We start from the raw sequence: 10064 nt of genomic DNA on the forward strand, positions 1-10064 counted from the left end.
TTGCTAGATCATATGGTAGTTCTATTTTTAAATTTTTGAGGAACTTCCATACTGTTCTTTCTCCATGTGGTTGTAATTGACATTCCCACCAACAGTGTGCTTAGTTTTTTTTTTTTGAAACTGAGTCTCACACTGTTGCCCAGGCTGGAGTGCAGGGGTGTGATCTCTGCAATCTCCACCTCCTGGGTTCAAGCAATTCTCCTGCCTCAGCCTCCCGAGTAACTAGGACTACAGGTGTGTGCCACCATGCCCAGCTAATTTCTTTGTATTTTTAGTGGAGACAGGGTTTCATCATGTTGGCCAGGCTGGTCTCTAACTCCTGACCCCATGATCTGCCCGCCTCAGCCTCTGAAAGTGCTGGGATTACAGGTGTGAGCCACCATGCCTTGCCAAGATTCTTTTTTTTAAAAAACTTTTAATTTTTTTAAATAAAGATGGGGTTTCACCATGTTGGTCATGCTGGTCTTGAACTCCCGACCTCAGGTGATCCGCCTGCCTTGGCCTCCAAAGTGCTTGGATTACAGGCGTGAGCCACCACGCCCGGCCAAAATTCTTTTATCTCTACATTCTCACCAACATTTGTTAGTGTATTTTTTTTTTTTTTTTTTTTTTTTTTGAGACAGAGTCTCACTCTGCCGCCCAGGCCGGAATGCAGTGGCGAGATCTTGGCTCACTGTAACCTCTACCCCCCTGGGTTCAAACGATTCTCCTGTCTCAGTCTCCTGAATACCTGGGATTACAGGCACCTGCCATTATGCCTGGCTAATTTTTGTGTTTTTAGTAGAGACAGGCTTTACCATGTTGGCCTAGCTAGGCTGGTCTTGAATTCCTGACTTCAGGTGATCCATCTGTGTTGGACTCTCAAAATGCTGGAATTACAGGTGTGAGCCACCGTGCCTGGCCTCATCTTTCATCTTTTTGATCATAGCCATCTTAAGGGGAGTGAGGTGATATCTCGTGGTTTTGTTTTGCATTTCCTTTATGATTAGTGATGTTGGGAATTTTTTTCATATACCTCTTGACCATTTGTATGTCTTTTGAGAAATGTGTATTCAGATCTTTTTTTTTTTTTTTTTGAGACGGAGTTTCACTCATGTTACCCAGGGTGGAGTGCAATGGCGTGATCTTGGCTCACCGCAACCTCCGCCTCCTGGGTTCAGGCAATTCTCCTGCCTCAGCCTCCTGAGTAGCTGCGATTACAGGCATGCACCACCATGCCCAGCTAATTTTTTGTATTTTTAGTAGAGACGGGGTTTCACCGTGTTGACCAGGATGGTCTCGATCTCTTGACCTCGTGATCCACCCGCCTCGGCCTCCCAAAGTGCTGGGATTACAGGCTTGAGCCACCGCGCCCGGCCCGTGTATTCAGATCTTTTTATCCATTTTTACATGGGGTTATTTTCTTGGTATTGAATTGAGTTCCTTATATATTTTGGATATTAACCCCTTATCAGGTGTATAGTTTGCAAGTATAGTGAACCATTCTGTAGGTTCTCTCTTTATTCTTTCCTTTGCTGTGCAGGAGCTTTTTAGTTTTATATAATCCAAATTGTCTGTTTTTACTTTTGTTGACTGTGTTTTTGAGGTCATATCCTCCAAAAATCATTGCCTAGACCATTGCCATTGACCTTTCTTCCTGTTTTCTAGTAGTTTCATAGACTGCCTTTTTTTTTTTTTTTTTTTTTTTTTTCTGAGACAGTCTCAACCTGTCACCCAGGCGGGAGTCCAGTGGCATAGTCATGGCTTGCTACAGCCTCAACTTCCCAGGCTGAGGTGATTCTACCACCTCAGCCTCCTGAGTAGCTAGGACTGCAGGTGCGTGCCACCACACCCGGCCCATGTTCTGTATTTTTTAGTAGAGACAGGGCTTCGCTATGTTGCCTAGGCTAGTCTTGAACTCCTGACTTTAGGTGATCCACATGGCCCAGCCTCCCAAAATGCTGGGATTACAGGCGTGAGCCACCATGCCTGGCTGCATGATGCACAATCTTGCGACTTCTATTTAACATAATACTGGAAGTTACAGATGGAGCAATAATAAAAGAAAAAGAAATACAAGCCATCTTAACTGGAAAGGAAGAAGTTTTTTTTTTTTTTTTTTTTTCTTTTTAAACATACATTCATCAAGCCCTAGTGAGGTAAATTTTTCAAAAAAAACAACCATTCATTCATTCATTCCAGGGAGGGTTTCACCATATAGGCCAGGCTGGTCTTGAACTCCTGACCTTATGACCCGCCCGCCTTGGCCTCCCAAAGTGCTGGGATTACAGGCATGAGCCACCATCCATGGCCTAAAGGAAGAAGTTAAATTGTTCCTGTTTGTATAAGATATATGATGTCAGTGTTTACTGCTATAAATTGCTTTTGCTGTATCCCATAGGTTATGTATGCTATGTTTCAATTTTCATTTGTTTCAAGAAATTTCCTAATTTGTCTTTTAATGTATTCATTGACCTATTGGTTGTTCAAGAGCATGTGTTTAATTTCCATGTATTTGTGAATTTTCTGAAGATCCTCCTGTTAATGATTTCTAGTTTATACCATTGTGGTCATAAAAGATATCTGATACGATTTCTATCTTCTTAAATGTGTTAAGACTTTATTTTGTGGCTTGACGTATGATCTATCCTTGAGAATGTTGCATATGCAGCTTAAAATAATGTATATTATGCCACTGTTGGATGGAATATGCTGTAGATGTCTGTTAGGTCCATTCGTTCTGTAGTGTCACTTAAGTCTCGTGTTTCGGTGTTGATTTTCTGTCTGCATGATCTGTGCATTGCTAAATGTGAGGCGTGAAAGTCTTCTACTGTTACTATATTACAGTCTATCTTCAGCTCTGTTATTATTGGCTTTATAGGCCGAGCATGGTGGCTCATGCCTGTAATCTTAGCACTTTGGGAGGCCGAGGTGGGCGGATCACAAGGTCAAGAGATTGAGACCATCCTGGCCAACATGGTGAAATCCTGTCTCTACTAAAAAATACAAAAATTAGCCGGGCGTGCTGGCACGCGCCTGTGGTCCCAGCTACTCGGGAGGCTGAGGTGGAAGAATCGCTTGAACCCAGGAGGCGGAGGTTGCGGTGAGCCTAGATTGCACCACTGCACTCCAGCCTGGTGACAGAGCAAGACTCTGCCTCAAAAAAAAAAAAAAAGAAAAAAATTGGCTTTATATATTCATTGCTTTGATGTTGGGTGCATATATATATATACATACACACACACACACACACACACACACACACACACACACAATTGTTCTCGCTAAATTGAGTCCTTATTATTATATAATGACCTTCTTTATCTCTTTTTACAGTTTTTTTTTTTCTGTATACAGTGAGAAACATATCTTTTTACAGTTTTTGATTTAAAAATCCATTTTATTGGGGGCCAGGTTCGGTGGCTCATGCCTGTAATCCCAGCACTTTGGGAGGCTGAGACGGGTGAATCACTTGAGATCAGGAGTTCAAGACCAACATGGTGAAATCCCATCTGTATTAAGACTACAAAAATTATCCAGGCATGGTGGCACACACCTATAATTCCAGTTACTTGGGAGGCTGAGGCAGGACAATTGCTTGAACTCAGGAGGTGGAGGTTACAGTGAGCCATGATCCTGCCACTGTACTCCAGCCTGGGCAACAGAGTGAATGAGACTCTGTCTGAAAATAACAAAAACAAAAAGGATTTTACCTGATATCAGTGAAGTGGTTCTTGCTCTCTCTTTCTTTTTTTCTTTGAGACAGGGTCTCTCTGTCTAGGCTAGAGTGCAGTGGCATGAATGTGGCTCACTCTAGCCTTAAACTCTTGAGATTAGTGATTTTCCTACCTCAGCCTTCTGTGTAGTTGACCACAGGCACATGCCACCATGCCTCGCTAATTTTTTATATTTTGTCTAGAGATGGGGCCTCAACATGTTGCTCAGGATGTTTTCAAATTCCTGGTCTCAAATACCTTGGCGCTTCAGAGTGCTGGGGATACAGGCTTTTGTTCTCTTTTGATTTCCATTTGCATGGAGTATCTTTTTCCATTCCTTCACTTTCAGTCTACGTGTGTCTATACAAGTGAGGTGAATCTCTTGTTGGCAGCATATAGTTGGGTCTTGTTTTTATTTTATTTTTTAACCATTCAGCCACCCTATGTCTTGATTAGATAATCCAGTTCATTTACATTCAGTCATTATTGATAGGTAAGGAGTTAATATCGCCATTCTGTTGTTCTCTATTTGTTTTATAGCTCCTTTCTTCCTCTCTTACAGTCTTATTTGGTGATTGATTTTCTCTAGCATGTTTTGATTCCTTGCCTTTGCCTTTTTTTTTTTTTTTTTTTTTTTTTTGAGATAGGGTGTTGCTCTGACATGATCATAGCTCACTCTAACCTCCAGCTCCTGGGCTCAAGCAGTCTTCTCGCCTCAAACTCTAGAGTAGCTAGGACTATAGGTGTGTGCCATCAAACCGGGCTAATTTTTTTTTTTCCTGTAGATACGGGGTCTTGCCATGTTGCGAAAGCTGGTCTTGAACTCCTGGGCTGCAGCAATCCTCCTGCCTCAGCCTCTTGAGTGGCTAGAAATGCAGGCATGTGCTACCATGCCCTGCTAATTTTTTTTTTTTATTTTTGTAGAGACAAAGTCTTGCTATATTGTCCGGGCCAGCTTTGAACTCCTAGCCTCAAGTGCTCCTCCCACCTTGGGCTCCCAAAGCACTGCTGTTTCAGGCCTGGTCCCCTTTGCTGGTTTGTTTCTTGATTTTTATTTTTTATTTATCTATTACAGGCTTTTGCTTTGTCATTACCATGCGGCTTACAGAAAAGCTCTTGGAGTTACAAAAGGTTATTTTAAGCTAATAAGAACTTAGCCTTGATTTCCTAAAAATCCTTTATACTTTTACCTTACCAGCCCCATTTTGAATTTTTGATGTCACGGCTTGCATCTTTTTTTTCTTTTCTGAGACAGTGTCATTTTTGTCACCCAGGCTGGAGTGCAATGGCGTGATCTCAGCTCACTGCAACCTCCGCCTCCTGGGTTCAAGTGATTCTCCTGCCTCAGCCTCCTGAGTAGCTGGATTACAGGTGGCCACCACCACGCTCCACTAATTTTTGTATTTTTAGTAGTGATGAGGTTGCACCATGTTGGCCAGGCTTTTCTGGAACTCCTGACCTCAGGTAATCCACCCGCCTTGGCCTCCCAAAGTGCTGGGATTATACAGGCGTGAGCCACTGCGCCCGGGCTGCATCTTTTTATATTGTATATTCCTTTATAAATTATCATAGTTACTTTAATAGTTTTGTCTTTTAACCTTCCTACTAAAGATATATGTAATTTATACACCACCATTACAGTATTAGTGTATACTTAATTTGAGCTTGTGTTTACTTTTTCCAGTGAGTTTTTTTTTTTTTTTTTTTTTTTTTGAGACGGAGTTTCGCTCTTGTTACCCAGGCTGGAGTGCAATGGCGCGATCTTGGCTCACCGCAACCTCCGCCTCCCGGGTTCAGGCAATTCTCCTGCCTCAGCCTCCTGAGTAGCTGGGACTACAGGCACGCGCCACCATGCCCAGCTAATTTTTTTGTAGTTTTAGTAGAGTCGGGGTTTCACCATGTTGACCAGGATGGTCTTGATCTCTCGACCTCGTGATCCACCCGCCTCGGCCTCCCGAAGTGCTGGGATTACAGGCTTGAGCCACCGCGCCCGGCCTCCAGTGAGTTTTATACTTTTTATTTTTTTTTTTGAGACAGAGTCTTGCTTTGTTGCTCAGGCTGGAATGCAGTGGTGCGATCTTGGCTCATTGGAACCTCTGCCTCCCGGGTTCAAGCAGTTCTCTGCCTCAGCCTCCCGAGTAGCTGGGGTTACAGGTGTCCTCTACCACGCCTGGCTAATTTTTGTATTTTTAGTAGAAACAGGGTTTCATCATCTTGACCAGGCTGGTATTGAACTCCTGACCTTGTGATCCTCCTGCCTCAGCCTTCCAAAGTGCTGTGATGGTAGGTCACAGGTGTGAGCTACCGTGCCCGGCTGAGTTTTACAGTTTCAGATGTTTTTGTGTACTCATTAGCATCCTTTTTTTTCAGTTTGAAAAACTTCCCATAGCATTTCTTGAAAGGCAGGTCTTCTGATAATTGACTCCTTCTGCTTTTGTTTGTCTGAGAAAGTCTTTATCCTTTGTTTCTGAAGAATAGCTTTGTCTTGGGACAGACAGCTTTGTCAGAAGGATTTTTCCTGGTCACATTTTTTTTTTTTTTTTTAAGATGAGGTCAAGCTCTCGTCACCAGGCTGGAGTGCAGTAGCACAATCTCAGCTCATTGCAACCTCTGCGTCCCCAGTTCGAGTGATTCTCCTGCCTCAGTCTTCCAAGTAGCTGGGACTACAGGTGCATGTCACCATGTCCGGCTCATTTTTTGTATCTTTAGTAGAAACGGGGTTTTCACTGTGTTAGCCAAGATGGTCTTGATCTCCTGACCTCATGATCTGCCCGCCTCAGCCTCCCAAAGTGCTGGGATTACAGATGTGAGCCACTGTACCTGACCTTTTTTTTTTTTTTCTGCCTGTGTATTTAGAAATAACCTGTCTTTGAGTTCATAGATTTTTCTGTTTGATTTTGTTGTTGGTGTTCTATATTACACTTATTTTGTTTATTGTATTTTTTCAACTCCAGGATATGTTTGATTGTTAAAAATTAATATTTCAGTCTCGTTAAATTTCTCCTTCTGGTCAGTTACTATTTTTATTTTGTTGAATTGTTCCTCTATTTTTTTTTTTTTTTTTTTTGAGAGTTTTGCCCTTGTTGCCCAGGCTGGAGTGCAATGGTGCGCTGTTGGCTCACCGCAACCTCTGCCACCTGGGTTCAAGCGATTCTCCTGCCTCAGCCTCCCGAGTAGCTGGGATGACAGGCATGTGCCACTACGCCCAGCTAATTTTTTGTATTTTTAGAAGAGACAGCATTTCCCCATGTTGGTCAGGCTGGTCTCGAACTCCCAGCCTCAGGCGATCCACCTGCCTTGGCTTCCCAAAGTGCTGGGATTACAGGCATGAGCCACCATGCCTGGCCTGTTCCTCTATTTTATTGAATCTCCCTGAGCTCCTTTAAAACAACTCTTTTGAATATTTTAGCAGGTGGTTCATGCATCTTCATCTCTCTCTCTCATTTTTTTTTTTTTTGAGACGGAGTCTCACTCTTTTGCTCAGGCTGGAGTGCAGTGGCGGGATTTCAGCTCACTGCAAACTCTGCTCCCGGGTTCAAGTGATTCTCCTGCCTCATCCTCCTCAGTAGCCGGATTACAGGAGCACACCACCACACCCGGCTAATTTTTGTATTTTTTAGTAGATATGGGGTTGTGCCACGTTGACCAGGCTAGTCTTGAACTCCTGACCTCAGGTAATCCACCAATCTTGGCCTCCCATAGTACTGGGATTACAGGCATGAGCCACTGTGCACAGCCACATCTCCATCTCTTTAGTGTCACTCACTGGCATTGTACTTTATTTGTTTGGTGATGCCATGTTTCCCTGAATGTTCTTGAACTTTTTGGTCATGTGTTAATATCTGCACATTGAAAAAGTAGTTATTTATTTGAAGTTTTTGCTGTCTGGCTTTGTCTGGGAACATCCTTCACCATTAAACTTGTCTAGAAATTCTGGGCAAATCAAATAGTGTCTAAGCCTGTGACTGCTGCAAATGTTGCTGGGCTAGGAGGTGCCCTAAACCCAGGATTGCAGCAGCCAGCTAGTGCAGTGCCAGGTTGCAATCCTGTGACCAACTGAGGTTGGCATAGTGTTTGGGTCTACCCACAGCCCATAGCTGGTGAGGCTAGCACAGCACTGGGGTTGTGTTTGAAGCCCCTGGTCACTAAGGCCTGCCTGCTAAGGTGTTTCCAGAACCCACAGTTCTAGTCGTTAGCCGGTACTGATGCAGACTGCAGAATGAGTCTCTGCATTCCTGTCTGGTGCTGGGGCAAGTCTGAAGGCTCAGTTTTTGAGTACCCATCTGTAGTTGGGCTGTGCAAGTCTGTTCAGTGCTGGATTTTACTTTTGGTAGGCCTGGTATTACAGTCATAGCCAACTGTCCCTGGTCTAAGCACAGGACAGTTGGGGTTCTGTGCTTGCTTCCCCTTCTTTCCCCTGAGCAGACAGTATCGCTTTTTGTGGGAGCTGTTTGGGTTTGGGGGAAGGGTGATGTGACTAATGTAAAACTGTTCTTCTACCTTCCTCTGTGTATCTTATTATACTGGTACTGTGATTTCTCACCTGGTTTCCGTAGCTCTTATGAAGTTATTTCTGTGTGTGGATAGTTCAGTTTGATGTTTCTGCAAAGGACAATTGCTGGAAAGTCCTGTGCTGCCATCTTGCACCACTCTCTTCCAGAGGAAGCCTTTTTTCTAAACTTTGGTGAATCTTCATAGTCCTATAATAAATTCGAATCACCTTTCAATATTTTATCCTTGGTGCTTTCAATGTTAGAAACTTTCTCTGTGAGTTCCTTTTTGTGAAGTTTTTCACTCCTGTGGGACATCATCCTTTGCTTACAACGAGTTTTCTTATGTCTGTTGACAGCCTCACCTTGACAAAGGTTTTCTGGCTGTACATCTGGAGTCTCTTGATGGCAGCAGTGTCAGCATTCCTATGGTCAGCTATCCTATAACTTTTTATATTTTATTCAAATTTCTTTTCCAGCATTGTTTTTTTGTTTTGTTTTGTTTTGAGATGGAGTCTCGCTCTGTCGCCCAGGCTGGAGTGCAGTGGCACAATCTCGGCTCACTGCAACCTCCGCCTCCTATGTTCAAGCGATTCTCCTGACTCAGCCTCCTGAGCAGCTGGGACTACAGGCATGCACCACCACACCCGGCTAATTTTTGTGTTTTTAGTAGAGGCGGGGTTTCACCATGTTGACCAGGCTGGTCTCAAACTACTGACCTTGTGATCCGTCCACGTCCGCCTCCCAAAGTGCTGGGATTACAGGCGTGAGCCACCGCTCTCTGCTTACAGTTTTTGTTACTTTGCTGCACTTTCATCTTAGTTGATTAATTTCCTTTTTGAGTATCAATTGTAAAGTGTTGCATGGGTTTGCTACTAATAGACAAGGAGGCAACACAGTTACATTGTCTGTGAACTGATAACAGATGAGTAATAACCTGTCATCAGCTGCCTTTGAAACAAGCCATATGATTGATTCTTGATGAGATAGGTATCTTTTATTTACATAGTGACTTGTGGACTAAAGAGCTAGCAGCAAAGTCTGTACTTTACATGATTACTTATGGTTAATATACTGTGGTAGCTGAAGTTTGGACTGTATTGTTGGAAGACTCTTGTTAAACCATGGTAACTGAAATCCATGCATGTGGTAACCATGCACAGCAAAGATTGCCTGTATATGGGACCAGCATCCACTTAGTCATTGTTTTGGGAGCTGTTTAACATCAAGCTTTTTTTTTTTTTTTTGGAGACAGAGTCTTGCTCTGTCACCCAGGCTGGAGTGCAGTGGTGCCATCTTGGCTCACTGCAACCTCTGCCTCCTGGATTCAAGCAATTCTTCTGCCTCAGTCTCCTGAGTAGCCGGGATTACAGGTGCCCACCACCATGCCTGGCTAAATTTTGTATTTTTAGTAGAGACGGGATTTCGCCATGTTTGCCAGGCTGGTCTCCAACTCCTGTCCTCAGGTGATCCACCCATCTTGGCCTCCCAAAGTGCTGGGATTACAGGTGTGAGCCACCACGCCTGGCCTAACATAAAACTTTATAGATGTGGATATGAGGCATGCAAAGTAGAATAAACAATAACGTTCAGTGTTCAGGCTGGGTGTGGTGGCTCACGCCTGTAATCCCAGCACTTTGGGAGGCCAAGGCAGGAGGATCATTTGAGGTCAGGAGTTTGAGACCAGCCTAGCCAACATTGTGAAACCCTGTCTCTACTAAAAATGAAAAGAATTAGCAAGGCATGGTGGTGCTTGCCTATAGTCCCAGTTACTTGGGAGGCTGAAGTGGGAGAATCACTTGAACCCAGGAGGCAGAGTTTGCATTGAGTCAAAATTGCGCCACTGTACTCCAGCCTGGGTGACAGAATGAGATCCTGT

The 10064-nt window shown here is 43.7% G+C and overlaps 1 protein-coding gene and 1 long non-coding RNA gene across 2 annotated transcripts in view; both read left to right on the forward strand.

Annotated features, from left to right (window-relative positions):
- Positions 1-10064, forward strand: part of UBE2V2 (ubiquitin conjugating enzyme E2 V2) — a 60755-nt gene that overhangs the window by 11144 nt on the left and 39547 nt on the right. The window lies entirely within an intron of this gene.
- Positions 2999-10064, forward strand: part of LOC116563428 — a 21975-nt gene continuing 14909 nt past the window's right edge. Inside the window, exon 1 of the long non-coding RNA XR_004274391.1 lies at positions 2999-3044. This is a non-coding gene — a long non-coding RNA (uncharacterized LOC116563428). The remainder of the gene's footprint in view (positions 3045-10064) is intronic.

The sequence above is a fragment of the Sapajus apella genome, unplaced genomic scaffold, assembly GCF_009761245.1.
Source record: "Sapajus apella isolate SASKATOON/1434 unplaced genomic scaffold, GSC_monkey_1.0 scaffold35, whole genome shotgun sequence".
Taxonomy (NCBI): domain Eukaryota; kingdom Metazoa; phylum Chordata; class Mammalia; order Primates; family Cebidae; genus Sapajus; species Sapajus apella.